Source organism: Mustela putorius, unplaced genomic scaffold (assembly GCF_011764305.1).
Source record: "Mustela putorius furo isolate JIRA1106 unplaced genomic scaffold, ASM1176430v1.1 tig00537338_pilon_pilon_pilon, whole genome shotgun sequence".
NCBI lineage: Eukaryota > Metazoa > Chordata > Mammalia > Carnivora > Mustelidae > Mustela > Mustela putorius.
In genome coordinates this window covers 1523036-1538519 of record NW_025422460.1, presented here as the reverse complement: position 1 = coordinate 1538519, position 15484 = coordinate 1523036, and the positions used below count along the sequence as shown (strand labels likewise).

The 15484-nt window shown below is 39.2% G+C and overlaps 1 long non-coding RNA gene across 1 annotated transcript in view; it reads left to right on the top strand.

Annotated features, from left to right (window-relative positions):
* Positions 1-15484, top strand: part of LOC106004411 — a 156749-nt gene that overhangs the window by 5705 nt on the left and 135560 nt on the right. The window lies entirely within an intron of this gene.

The window sequence follows — 15484 nt, the reverse complement described above, 5'->3', positions numbered from 1 at the left end:
TTGAATGAATATTCTAACTTTTGTTTAACTGTTCTGTGAATGGTGAATGTTTGAGTTTATATGTACATATGGATATACAGTTTATTATATAGGTTTTTACATTATGCTTTTTTCATGAAATATTTCATCATGAAAATTCTCTTGTATTATTGACAATTCTGAAAAAATATCATTTTTGAATATTGAGTATTACTCTATTTCATGAATGAAGCAAAGTTTATTTAACTGTTAATTGTGTGATCTAGTATTGTTCAGGAAAATCACTGAGCCATCCAATACTGTGGACCCACCTGAATAAATTTGAGTTTAAGGAAATGTGTGGCGTCTATGGGATTCAGGTGAACCATGATAGATTTCCAGCATTGCCTTTTACAAGCTGAGTGAGTTTAGCAAATTCTTTAACTTCTGGGAGCCTCCAGTCCCCACCTGGACCAAAGGGATCATAATAATATCCTCAGCTTTAGGTGTGCAGGGAATATTGAATGCATGGAAGGTGCTCAGTGCAGTGCCAGGCATATCATCTGCCAACATTGCTCATCATGAGTACAGGTATTTTTGCTTTTATGAGCAGCTTTGCAGTCAGGTTAGCACTGCTGGTTTAGTTAGCCATGGGGCTGGCACCACCTTGGCCTCTTCCCATTGGCTCACTCTCCTCTGGGGTCTTCTTCTACATCTCTGGGTGGCTGCAGATGAGAGGGGGTGTGGTTAGTGAGGCCACAAGAAGATCTGTCTAACTGCTTTCCTCCCTCCCAGGGGGAGGCCTGGGAGCTTCCTGAGCCTTAACTTTACAGATGCCTTCCTTGTTATCATGGTGATAGGGAAGACTTCCCCAAAAAAAGGCTTTTGTTTTTCTCTGTAATACTCCTAAATTTTTAAGTTTTTGCAATCAAGGATTCAAAATGGGGGGGGGGGGGGAAACCTGGCCTAGTAAGTGTGTTATCCTGTCCTGAGTCACTCATAGTTAATTTTACTTAAACTGGATTTACTCTATCAAAATTTGATCTTATTTAATAACCTGAAGATTTTTTGAGTACTAATCAAACATAAAGAACAAATCTACTTTTAGATCTTGAATAAAGGCTGAAGGCTTGAATATGGGATATTGTGATCTTCACATAAGAACAAGAGATTCAGTCAGCCAGAGAACAAAATCCTTGCTTCTACATATGCTGAAGGGGAAAGGGAAAAGGGAGACTTCTTACTTCCTCTCCACTTTCCCTCTTCTCTCAGAGACACCGCAAAACGAAGCAACCCTCCTCCCACATTGCTCTTCCAGTTGTGCAGAGGCAGTGAAATGAAAGGAGATTCCTGTTGTTCCCACGCCATCCCCTGTGTCCCTGCTCATCTGGAGATCTAGTTGGCAGAAGACCCTGGGCAGTGCCCTGGCCTTCCTCCAGTGCCTTCTTCTGACCTATCCTCTATCCCTTCCAGACTCTGTTCCTGAGCTGTTTCTCACTGTTGTCTCATACACTGCACAGCCCTGGTAGAAGACAGGTCTGCATGGGGCTTGTCTCTGTCCTGATGCGGTCTCTAGATCAACACTGCTTCACCTTTTTAAAAAAAAATGTTAAATTAACACATAATGTATTACTAGCCCCAGGGGTACCAGTCTGTCAATTGCCAGGTTTACACATTTTACAGCACTCACCATACGTACCCTTCCCAATGTCCATAACCCAACCACCCTCTCCCTACCTCCCCTCCCCCCAGCAACCGTTAGTTTGTTTTGTGGGATTAAGAGTCTCTTGTGTTTTTCTCCCTCTCAATCCCATCTTGTTTCATTTATTCCTTTCCTACCTCCCAAACCCCCAACGTTGCCTCTCAACTTCCTCATATCAGGGAGATCATATGATAATTGTCTTTCTCTGATTGGCTTATTTCGCTAGGCATAATACCCTCTAGTTCCATCCACGTCGTCGCAAAAGGCAAGAGTTCATTTCTTTTGATGGCTGCATAGTATTCCATTGTGTGTGTGTGTGTGTGTGTGTGTGTGTGTGTGTGTGTGTGTATCACATCTTCTTTATCCATTCAACTGTTGATGGACATCTAGGTTCTTTCCATAGGTTATTGTGGGCATTGCTGCTATGAACATTCAGGTGCACATGCCTCTTCGGATAACTACATTTGTATCTTTAGGGTAAATACCCAGTTCACGATCAGCCTCATTCCTGCACCCTTCTGAGAGGATGAGTCTTCCCATCTCCACTAAAGGCCACATTTTCTTGTGTTTTGGTCCCAGCCCCCTGATGTTTGTGAGCATATAGTTAACATTTATCCATTCCACACTCCCACCTCCACCCTCACTATGAGCTCCAGAAGAGCAGGCATTGATCTTTTATTCAAGGCTTATTCTTATTCAAGAATTTCTTATTCTTATCCTATGCTCAGGTGGACTTCAATAAATGTTTGTTTGGTGAGTGAGTACTATTGATTCTCAAATCTACATTCCATTCTTCTTGCTGGCTCATACACTAGTTGGCATCCCTGAGATGTGCCACAAGCAATCTAGACCCAAACTGATCCAAAACTGAAGCCATCATCTTCTTTCTTAACTTGGGACAGGTCCAGTGTCCCTCATTGCCCATTGCCTAGCCTAGAAATTGGGAGTTATGCTCAACTCTTTCTTGACTGAATGAGCATTCTCCCATACAATTCCATTTCACTTCCCACAAGTGTCCACTCTTGTTTCCTCTCCTAGGACTCAATGATGGGGTTTAGGCAGTACTAGTCTGGCTGATGACAATTTCAGACCTCTGGTTTGTGGAGCCAAGACAGGGCACAAGTGGGATTCTGTTCAGGCCACAGGGCCTTGGGAAAAGCTAGGGTAAAGTGGCTACTCCACCTTTACATCTCAGTTTGTATTGAGAAATAGATAAAGATAGGTGGATTCCACCTCCATCATGGTGTCCAGATCTCCTCAGTACCAGCAATAATTTGGCAAGCAAAAATTCTAAGCTTGCTGTATAACTTATGATGCAAGCATAATCTATTCTATAAAACTTTGCAAAGTAAGAAACAATAATTTCACCACTTAACAGAAAATAATGATCACCGAGATATTATACAAAAGCCAGCTACAAAAGGACTTAGCATGTTCAAATAATATATCAAGAGAGGAAGCCATAAATAATATAGTCTTTATGGCACTTTATGGCAAAGGAGGCTCCCCACTCATTCATAATACCAGATCTTTCTTGACTTATGATAGAGTTATGCCTTTTTTAAAAGATTTATTTATTTATTTGAGAGAGAGAGAAAGAGAGAGTGTGCGCGCGTGAGAGAGTGGACATAGGGGGAGGGGTAGAGGGAGAGGGAGAGTTTTAAGGAGATTTCCAACTAAGTGTGGAGCCTGATGCAGGGCTTTATCCCATGACCATACGATCATGACCTGAGCTTAAACAGACTTGGATGCTTAACTGACTGCACCATCCAGGTGCACTGATAGGGTTATGTCTTGATAAACTGACTGTAAGTTGAAATGTCATTTAGTTGAAAATGCATTTAATGCACCTAACATACCAAAAGTCATGGCTTAGCTTCACCTACCTTAAATTTGCTCAGAACACTTATATTAGTCTATAGGTGGGTAGAATCACTAATACAAATTCCATTTTATCATTAAGTATTGATTGACTATCTCCTGTAATTTGTTGAATGTTATACTAAAAGTAAAAACCAAATGGTCGTAAGGGTAGAATTGTTGTCACTATGTGGGTTGTTTTCCCTTGTGATGCTGTGGCTGACTAGGAACTGCAATTCACCATTGCTGCCCACATCAGCAAAGGATAGTCCTGCATAATGCTAACCTGAGAAAAGATCAAAATTCAAAATTTGAAGCATAGTTTCTCCTGAATTTGTATTGCTTTCACACCATCCTAAGGTCAAAAAATTGTAGTTGAACCATCATATGCTGAGGACCCTTTTACTTAATAGTCCAATGCTCTAAGGCAGACAAACAAATAAACTCGCTCTCCCTGAACTTAAATCCAATATGAGGAGTAGTTGGTGAGAACATCCCAGGACCTAATCCTGGACCATTATCATAAGGAACTCAGAAATATGAAAAATAATATATTTCTGATCAAATTGGCAAGTTCAACTCCGAAGTTTAGTGAAGATCAAATAAAGCCACAAGTAGCACCATTAATCAAGTCCCAGAAAATCGAGGGGGTTTTGGGAACTGGCACTTTCTGGCTTCAGAGCACTCATGCATGACCCCAAGAGAAAGGACTGTAAATAAATGATCAAGGTTGATAGTAGCTCAAGGCGAAGTTATCTGCTTTTATTTTTTAAGCATTCTCTCATTGCTGCTCCTTGATCTGAGGCTCTGCATCAGAGCCCTTTTTTGTGTCTGAGCTGAGAAGACAGTGAATCAAGGCATCCTGCTCCACCCAGGGAATAGTTTCTGTGTTCCCCAAGGACTGCACTGCACCCAGAATCTAATGCATGGTGCTCCTTTCTGCAGCTTGGCTTCCCCAAAGTCTGAGCAGGAAATGAAGGGGATAGGAGCTTTCAAAGTTTTCTTGGTCTACTGCAAGTGCCTTTAATTTGGGAGGGCCAGGAGAGCACTGCCCGAGGCCATGTACCCCTGACTTAAGCTTCAACTCTAACCTTGGTGCCAATTCCAATTATAGGTGCACAAGACTGCAATGGGGAGGTGGCTGCCAGTGGTGATAGGGAAGCAATCAGGATGTGGGTCATATAAGCCTGGTCAGTGAGAGGCTTTTAACAGTACTGCAGGCCACTCTGATTCTTTCTTCTGGTAGTTCTCTGCCTTTACAACCATATCTACCTTGGCAAGGGAATGGAGATGCCTTTTACTTTGGAACTTGACCACTTTGTTCTATTGCTTCCTCCCTCTTTCTGCTTCTGCTTTATCCTTATTATTAACCCCATAAAGAAACACAGTCTAAAGGACTTAATTACAGTTTGAGCTCAGACTTGTCCTTCAGGTCTTGGTTGAATGTCACCATCTGATGTCACTACCTTCATGGCCTGCCGTGGCCAGGTTAGTCACTCTGGCTGGGTCAGTATCACACACCTACGCTTCTATAAGGTTTTGTATATCAACCTTGGAATTGCTTGTTGAATCTTTTGTCTCTCCTACCAAACCACAGGCCCTGTGGGGTCAGTGACCCACTTCTAGACTCATAACCATGGGCAGGGCCCTTGATCACAGTGCTTCAGACCAGGCCAGGCTATTTGGAGTTACACTGCCTACATGGGCCCAGGTTGCTCTCTTGGCCACATAAAGGACTTTAGGATTAACAGCTGGTTAATGGCACTGGGAAGTCAAGTTCCAGGGACCTTGGGGCGGGGGGGTGGTATGACTCTTAAATATGGAAAGGAGGAGGAGTTCAGCTATTGCCCTTGGCCTCTGGGGATGCCCTGGGTTGAAGAGGCTCATCCTTGTGGAAGAGAGTGCTGAGATGTTTGAGCTGCACCTGGATCACAGGCTGACTGCAGCAGGCTGAACAGTGTGTTTCTCATTGTCTGATGACCCACCATCAAAGTACTATTCAAGGTTGCTCAAGATGGGGCTCTACCTTGGTTCTGTTCTGTTGATTTACTTGCCTGTCTTTATGACAATACCATATTATCTTAATATTACCATAGTTTACAATGTCTTGAAATCAGGGAGCGTTGGTCCTCTGGCTTTGACATTTTCAAAATTGTTGTGGATATTCTAGGTCCTCTGCACTTATGTCTGAATTTTATAATCAGTTTGTTCATATGTAAAAAAAAATTCTGTTGGGATTTTGATTGGGATAATGTCAAATCTGTAGATCAATTTGGAGAGAATTGATGTCTTAACAATATTGAGCCTTCTAATCCATGAACATGATATATGTCTCCTTTAATTTCTTTCGACAGTGTTTCATGATTTCCAAATCTTGTCAGATTCATCCCCATGTTTCATATTTTCTGATGTGGCAAGTGGCATTTCTTAAAAATTCAATTTATGATTTTTTATTCCTAATATATAGAAATACAATTGGGTTTTTTTGTACGTCACTCTTGTGACCTGTAAACTTGTTAAACTTACTTTTAATTTTATTTAAATTAAAATTAGGAATTAAAATTTTATCAGAATTTCTATATAGCTGATCATGTGACTAGAGATAATTTTACTTCTTCCTTTCCAAGCATTCTTTCTTTCTCTTGTCTTATTGCACTGACTCAAACCTCCAATGCAATGCTGATTGAAATGGTTACTAGATTTTCTTATCTTGTTCCTGATTCAGTGGGAATGTGTTCAGTTGTTCACCAATGAGTATGATTTTCTCGTAGGTTTTTTTTGGGTGCCCTTTAATGGGTAGAAGTAGCTCCCTTTCTGTTCATATGTTGCTGAATTTTTTTTTTTTTTTTAAATCGGGAATGGTTGTTGAATTTTTCTGCATCTATTGGGATGAACATACAGTTTTTCTGTTTTAATTTGTTAACATGGAGATTATGTAGATTGGTTTTTGAAAGTCATACCAATCTTGCAACCTTAGGATATACCCTACCTGGTCATAATGTATATTCTTTTTTTATGCGTTATTGGATTTATTTACTGAAAAATTGCAAAGAATTCTTACATCTGCATTTATATGGGATATTGATTTACAGTTTTATTTCCTTGAAATGTCTTTTTCTGGTTTTGGTATTATAATAATTCTGGCTTTACACAACCTGTTGGGAAGTATGCCCTCCTTTTCGGTTTTCAGGAATAATTTGTGTAGAATTGCTATTATTTCTTCCTTAAATGTTTGATAGAATTAATTAGTGAATCCATCTGGGTCTGGAGTTTTCTGTGTGGAAAAATTTTGACTATAATTATGTTTCTTAACAGATAGAAGGATAAACAGTAGTTATCTTTTTTTTGTGTGTGAGTTTTTGGTAGTTTGCATCTGTCAAGAAGATTGTCCATTTCACCTAAATTTTCAAATCTGTTGGCATAAATATTTTTAATGATTATATTAGTTTCCTAGGATTTCTGTAACAAATTACCATGGCTTCAAAGAACAGAAATTTATTGTCTCATGGTTCTGGAGGGTAAAAGTCCAAAGTCATGTTTTTGGGAAGGTTGTTTCTTCTAGAAGCTCTAAGGAAAATCTGTTCTGCCTTTCTCCTAGCTTCTGGTGATAGCTAGCAATTTGTGACATTCCTTGGCTTATAAATTCTTTAGTAGAATCTTTGTGTCTGTCTTCACGTGATGTTCACCTTGTGTGCTTCTCTGTGCCAAATTTCCCTCTTCCGTAAGGTTAATAGTTATTAGATTTAGGGCCCAACCCAGTTTAGTATGACCTTACCTTAACTTGATCACATGTAAAGACACTATTCCCGGAAAGATCACATTGACTGATTTCAGGTAGACATGAAATTTTTGGGAACACTATTCAACCAGCACAATAATTCTTCTTCATTACCTTTTTAATATCTGTAGAATCTGTAGAAATATCACTTCTCTCATTCATGATTTTGGTAATTTGTGACTTCTCTTTTTCTCTCTTTTCTCCTGATGTCTGGTTAGAGATTTAACAATAGTAGTAATCATTCTGAGGAACTGGGTCTCACTGATTTATTTCTGTTGTTTTACTGCTTTTCTATTTCTATTATTTCTATTATTTCCTTTATTCTACTTCCTTTGGGCTTAATTTTTTTTTTAAGATTTTATTTATTTGACAGAGAAAGATCACAAGTAGGCAGGAAGGCAGGCAGAGAGAGAGAGAAGAGGAAGCAGGCTCCCTGCAGAGCATAGAGCTTGACGTGGGGCTCGATCCCAGGACCCTGGGATCATGACCAGAGCTGAAGGCAGAGGCTTTAATCCACTGAGCCACCCAGGCGCCCCCCTTTGGGCTTAATTTTCTCTTATTTTCTAGTTTCTGAAGGTAGAAGCTGAGATAATTGATTTGAGACCTTTCTTCTGTTTAAATATAGGTGTTTAGTGGTTTTGTTTACTCTTAAGTACTTCCTTAGTGGCATCTAGCAAATTTCAGTGTGTTGTGCTTTCATTTTTATTCAGCTAAAAATAATATTTTTTTAGGGTTTTAAATTATGTTTTGTTTATTTATTTATTTTTATTTAAATATATTGACATCAACATTATATTAGTTTCAGGTGTACAACATGATGACTTGATAATTATATATACTGTGAAATGATTGCCAAAATAGGCATAGTTAATATCTGTCATATCACATAGTTACAATTTTTTTCCTTGTAATGAGAACTTTTAAGATCTACTCTGTTAGCAACTTCTGTATATGGAATACCCAGTATTATTAATTATAGTGAACATGCTGTACATTATATCCTCATTATTATTTATTTTGTAATTGGAAGTTTCTACCCTTTGCCCAGCTTCACTCACTTCACTCAAAGCCCCAACTCCCACCTCTGATAACCACAATTTATTCTTTGTATCTGTGAGCTTGTGTTTGTTTGTTTGTTTGTTTTTAGATTTCACATATAAGTGAGGATGTCGGGGGTTTGTTTCTCTCTGCCTGACACATTCTACTTAGCATAATGCCCTCAAGAGGCATCTTTATTGTCACAAATGACAAGATCTTTTTTATCTATCATTATTTTCTTTATCCTTTCATCCATTAATGGACATTTAGATTGCTTCCTATCTTGGCCACTGCAAATAATGTTGCATAGGACATGGGAGTGCATATGTCTTTTCTAGTTAGTGTTTTAGTTTTCTTCAGATAAACACCCAGAAGTGGGACTGCTAGGTCATATGGTAGTTCTATTTTTAATTTTTTGAGGAACCTCCATACTCTTATCCATAGTGGCTGTACTAATTTACATTCCTGTCAACAGTGCATAAGGATTTCCTTTTTTCACCAACACTTATTTCTTGGCTTTTTGATAATAGTCATTCTAACAGGTGTGATGTTATATCTCATTATGATTTTGATTTGAATTTCTCTGATAATTTGTGATGTTGAGTACCTTTTTATTACCTGTTGTATGTCTTCTTTGGAAAAATGTTTATTCAGGTCTTCTGTCAATTTTTAAATCGGATTGTTTGCCATTGACTTATTTGAGTTCTTTATGTATTTTGGAGATTAACCCCTTATCAGATACATGGTTTACAAATATTTTCTCCCATTTGGAAGGTTGTATTTTCATTTTGTTGATTCTTTTGTTGTGAAAAGCTTTTTAGTTTAATATAGTTCCACTAGTATATATTTGCTTTTGTTGCTTTTGCTTTTGGTGTTTGATCCAAAAAATTATCACTAAGACTGATGTTAAAGAGCTTACTATCTATACTTTCTCTTAGGAATTTTAAAAAACATTTTATTTATTTATTTCAGGGAGGGAGAGAGAGAAAGACAATGAACAGGGAGTGTTTATCCATTTATATTTAATGTGATTATTGGCATTATCAAATTTAAATCCATCATATTTTTTATTGTGTAATGTTAGTCACCATAAAATACATCATTAGTTTTTGATGCAGTGTTCCAAGATTCATTGTTTATGTACAACACCCAGTGCTACATGCAATACGTGCCATCCTTAATACCCACCACGAGGGTCACCCACCATCTCACCTCATTCTCTTCTAAAACCCTCAGTTTGTTTCTCAGAGTACACAGTCTTTAATGGTCCCCCCTCTGATTTACCCCAACTCACTTTTCCTTTCCTTCTCCTAATGTCCTCTGTGTTATTCCTTAAGTTCCACAAATAAGTGAAATGTTATGATAATTGACTTTCTCTGCTTGAGTTATTTCACTCAGCATAATATACTCCAGTCCCATCCATGTTGATGCAAAAGTTGGATATTCATCCTTTCTAATGGCTGTGTAATATTCCATTGTATATATGGACCACTTCTTCTTTATGCATTCGCCTACTGAAGGGCATCTCAGCTCTTTCCATAATTTGGCTACTGTGGACATTGCTGCTGTGAACATGGGGGTACATATGGCCCTTCTTTTCACTACATCTGTATTTGTGCAATTGCAGGGTCATAGGCATTGGCCACAGTAACTTCTTTCAAGACACATTTCCAAAGTCATAGGAAACAAAAGTGAAAATGAACTTTTGGGACTTCATCAAGATAAAAAGCTTCTGCACAATAAAGGAAACAGTCAGCCAAACAAAGAGACAACCCATGGAATGGGAGAAGATATTCACAAATGAAACTACAGACAAAGGTCTGATATCCAAGATCTATAAAGAACTTGTCAAACTCAACACCCAAAAAACAGATAGTCATGCCAAAAAATGGGCAGAGGAAATGAACAGACAATTTTCCAATAAAGACCTACAAATGGCTAGCAGACACATGAAAAAATGTTCATCTTCATTGGCCATCCAGGAAATTCAAATCAAAACCTCATTGAGATACCACCTTACGCCAGTTAGAGTGGCTAAAATTAACAAGACTGTAAACAATATGTGTTCAAGAGGATGTGGAGAAAGGGGACCCCTCTTACCCTGTCGGTGGGAACGTAAATTGGTGCAGTGTGGAGAGTCCTTAAATCCAACTTCTTGCTTTTGGTTTTCTGTTTGTCCTATCTGTTCTCTGGTCTCCTTTTCATCCTTCTCTGTCTACTTTGGGATTTATTAAATATCTTAAAAATGACTTTATGCAATCTTCTTTGTTGGCTTTATCTTATTATTGTTGTGGTTGCTTATAATTTTACTTCTCTAACTTCTCTTGGTCTCATCTGCACTTGCACAAGCTTGAGCTTCAGTGTCTTCCAAAATTTTATGCCTCTTCTGTCTCACCTTAATCCTAGCTCTGATTTTTAAGTCTTTATTTGCTAACTCAAACCTCTATGAAGTTGTAGGTTGGATTTGGTTGATTTTTCTCTTCATTGGGAGTTCTATTTTCTTGCTTTTTTGCATACATGTGAATTTTTATTAGTTCTGGACATTAAGAGTTTTACCTTGTTGGGTAGTGGATATTTTTGTATCCTCTTAAATATTCTTAAGTTTTCCTCAGAACACATTTAAGTATTTAGAAACAGTTTGATGATTTTGAGTCTTGATTTGAAGATTCTTTTAGGAGCATGCATCTTAAGCATCCTTAACTTCTTAGGTCTAGTATTCACTATTACTGAGGCCCCATGAATTTCAGTGTTTTTAGTATGGTTGTTGAGAACAGGCACTATTCCCAGTCTTCTTTTGATGCCAGGCACCGTTGCCTCCAATCCTTGGGGTTTGTCTTTTCGTGGCCTTGAATAGTTTGCTTACAAGCACATGCTGATCAGTTCTCAGCTGAGGAGTTGAGACAGGTCCTCTGATGTTGTTAAGAATTTTCTCTCTTAGAAGCTCTTTTGTACTCAGCACTGTTCTGTAGACTCTGGTGGACTTCCTGGGTTCACCATTCCATCTCTTCAACTTATGGAGTATGAAAGGCTCCTCCTTAATATTTATTTATTTATTTATTTATTTATTTGACAGAGACACAGCAAGAGAGGGAACACAAGCAGGGGGAGTGGGAGAAGGAGAAGCAGGCTTCCTGCCAAGAAGGGAGCCTGATGTGGGGCTCCATCTCAGGACCCTGGGATCATGAACCAAGCTGAAGGCAGCTATTAACAACTGAGCCACCCAGGGGCCCCGGCTCCTCCTTAATTTGAACTCCTATGCTTTGCCTTGGAATTTGAACGTCCAGGATTATAAACTGGGGCGACTTTAGGTCTTGCTTTAATTTTTTTCTCTATCTCTCAGGAATCATTAACTTCTGTTGCCTTGAGTACAGTGTCTTGCAGATCTTTGTTTCACTTATTTTATCAGTTTCTTCTGCTGTTATGTTTCAGGTGGGAGGATAAATCCAGTCCTTGTTACTTCCTCTTGGCTGTAAGCAGAAGTCCCTATCTTACCCATACGAAAGCCCAGTTTTAAGCATACATACCACTTCTACTTAAAACCTACTTGTAGGAGTTACCTGGAGGAACAGAAATTTACATTCTCTTCAGTTTGTTCCATCAGAAATATGCTCTCATCATCAAAAAACTTTAAACTCTAATTTTGTTACTTGAAAGTCAGAGCATAATTTGTCAATGAGTCATTATAAATTTCAACTGGTGGTTTTATCACATATGAATAAAAATAATCACTTTATAAATGTTTTATTTATAAACTATAAATTTATTTAACTGTTCACGTCTATTACACACAAACACCTATCACATATTTAGGGATGTTGATAGAGAGAGAGAGAAAAGTGCACTGGATTTTGAACAGGATAGATTTGGCTTTTTGAACCTAGTCAACCAAACTCCCCTACCCTCTCCATCCCTGTTTTGTAAGCATTAAATGAGGTATGTGAAGTTCTAGAACATTCAGTAGGTGTTAATAGCTTCCACACATCTCTCCTCTCCCCAAACTCACTATAACCCACTTCTACTTTCTCATTTTATGTAATTTCTTCTGGCTGAAAAAACCATGAACAATAAGATATCAGGGTTATTTCTGAAATACACTGAAATCCCTTTCAGGGTGAGTATTGGGTGGGTAGATTAACAATGTTTTGTAGTCAGTTCTGGGAGCAGCATTTTGCCATATAGAGTTGTTTTTCTTCAGGGAATGCACTTTCCCTTAGTGGTAGATCTGAGTCATCAGCACATTTAAGGAATCATAGCTTCTCAGAGGAGCCAAGACCTTGAAGGATTAGAGGAATGGTGCAACTCTGGCTCCCTGTTAGAGGCTGGGGTTACCTGCAGAGGAAAGGTGATTAGAATGAGCCTGTGGAAGGCAGTAGTAGGTCTGGATTTAGAATCTCCTGTTTCCTGTTGCTGGGATTACTCTTGTGCTGTGAAGAATTCTATCCCCTCAGAGAATGTGTTTCACACAACTAGAAGCAGTTAATTAGAGTCATTTGGGGTTCATCTGCACTGTGACTCAACTAGTGAGGGACTCAAATGCTTTCAGTGTCATCTCAGTTCTGTTGGCAGCAAAGGACAAACAGAAATCACCTGATTGTGTCCATTCTCTTCTTATGTGTAAGATAAGGCCTGCCAAGTTAGTCCTTGTTACCATGGATTCACAGTTCAGTATCTCCTTCCTTCTTCACAAAAAAAAAAAAAAAAAAAAAATCACACACTTTTCTCTATTAACCAAAATGTGAAAGTCGGAGTTAGAAAGAAGAATTTTTAAATTTCCATAGTGTCACCTACCAAAGATAATCACTGTTAACATTTGGGATACTATTTCCCATTAAAAAAATATGATGGTTTTTTGCTTTCTTTTTTTTTTTAATTAATTATTTGTTTGTTTATTTAAAAGCTTTATTTATTTATTTATTTATTCATCATAGAGAGAGCACAAGCAGGCAGAGTGGCAGGCAGAGGCAGAGAGAGAAGCAGGCTCCCTGCTGGACAAGGAGCCCGATGTGGGACTTGATCCCAGGACCCTGGGATCATTACCTGAACCGAAGGCAGTGGCTTAACCAACTGAGTCACCCAGGTGTCCCTCTGTTTTTTTTTTGTTTTGTTTTGTTTTTTGTTTTTTTTAGATATTTATTTATTTGAGAGAGACAGAGAGAGACAGAGAGAGTCTCAAGCAGACTCCAGCAGACTCCCCACTAAGTGTAAAGCCTGACATGGTGGGGGCTGGGCTCAATCCCAGGACCCTGAGATCATAACCTTAACCAAATAAGCCACCCAGGGGTCCTTGTGTATGTGTATGTGTGTGTGTTTAACTATGTGACCATAGTCCATATACAATTTCATGTTTTGCAGTTTTCTTCTTACATTGCAACAGAAGTTTTCCCTAAGGTTATTATAAATTCCTTGTAAAAATAATTTTAGTGGCTATAGAGTATTAACAACTGGACTTATAACTTCTACTATAACTGAATTCTAGGACTGAAACTACTAAAGAAAGGTCTAGACTGTTTGATAACATATTGTTTAAATAACAAAATAACGTATGAATATTATATAAACATGTATGAAGAAAATAATTAAATGTCCAAAAGAACAGAAAATAAAAACATGTAGCCACGTTCTGCACCTCTTCTAACCCATGATCCTCTGTTAACCATTTATAACTTCTGTTTTTCTGGAAATTGCTTCTCCAACTATAAGGAAAAGTATTCAAAACTCCTATTTAGTAATTTCAGTCCTCTTACTCAGTAACAGTAAAAGATATACATCCAACTATCTAGATACCTAATAAATTGCCCAGATAGGTATCATGCAGCCACTAAAATTATTTTATAAAGACTTTGTAATAAACATGGAATCAAGCATGCCTCTATTCTTGATTTTTCAACCAAGACCCATGTATTTAGTCCTCCATATTAAAGTGAAGAATTTAGCTTACTTAAGGTATCCAGTACTTTTCACTTTTTCCTCCTCTCAATTTTAATATTTATGCTATTACAATTGCTTGTTATTTTGATGAATTTGAATTATGTGCTTACACATCTATTTCTTGGCTTGTCCACTCCTGAGGCATCTTATGGCTCTTGCATCACACAAGAGGAAAAACATGCACTTCTCTGCTTCTTCCCAGCTTCCTTTCCTCCTTCCCACTGTCGATGTCTTGAAGCATCACCTCTTTACATGACAGGGTTGATAAGTTGTCAGTGAGGTTGTTACTGATCTTGGAGCTGCATTGACCAGACTTGCACTAAAATCGGAAATCCAGCGGTAGAAGGACCAGCCAATACTATACATTCCAGGAGAAGGTGGCGGCATAAATGTCCCTGTTCAGTGACTGCATCCCATGAGATCTGTTTACCCAACACAGTGGGTCAACTAGAGGGACACTGGCCATGCTTTCTGCTGCTCATCTTTTGGAAATCTCATGCTTTCATGGAAGAAGTGCTCACTTGAGTTGGGGTAAGGAAAACACTGGCAGCAGCTTCCTTCTCCCATTTCCCCCCCTGCCTGTGCAGAAAGCTCCTCCTTCTTAGGAGCTGCGTAGATGGATTGGGGGTCCCGCTGAGGTGGGGGCTCCCAGGAGCAGCTAGTGGTGGGTGCCCATTCCCTTGATGATCCCTGGGTACAGGCCGGCTCCGACTGCTTCTTCCACTGCTGGCTGGGGAAGAGGCTCAGTGACTGGGATCTCAAGTTCTGGTCAGGAGACTGGTAGGATAATCCCTCTCAGGGCTACATGAGGGGCATGGGTGGGAAATGCATTGGGGTAAAGCCTGGCAAACAGTTGAGTGTCCTTGTGCTGAGCAGGACCCTGGCTTATCCTAGGCCATGTGGTATCCATGTTCTCCCTGACAGGTCCATACCCAGAGTTTGTTTCCACTTGTGCCTGTCACTGTTCTAGTTCCTGGGGACGAGAACAAAAAGGAAGAGAATCCCTGTAGGATTTGAAAGTCTTGGAGAGGCAGACAACAAGCAAAATCAATGCCATTTATGGTGTGGGGCATCAGAAGTTGGTAGGTGTGACGGATAGTGTAGCACAGGGAAGGGGAGAGGCCTGGGTGGGCATAACCTGGATCCCGCTCTCCCTCCGCCTCCCCACTGTCCCCCTCTCCTGCATTGTACCTTCCCTACTCTTCCCTATGTTCCCAATC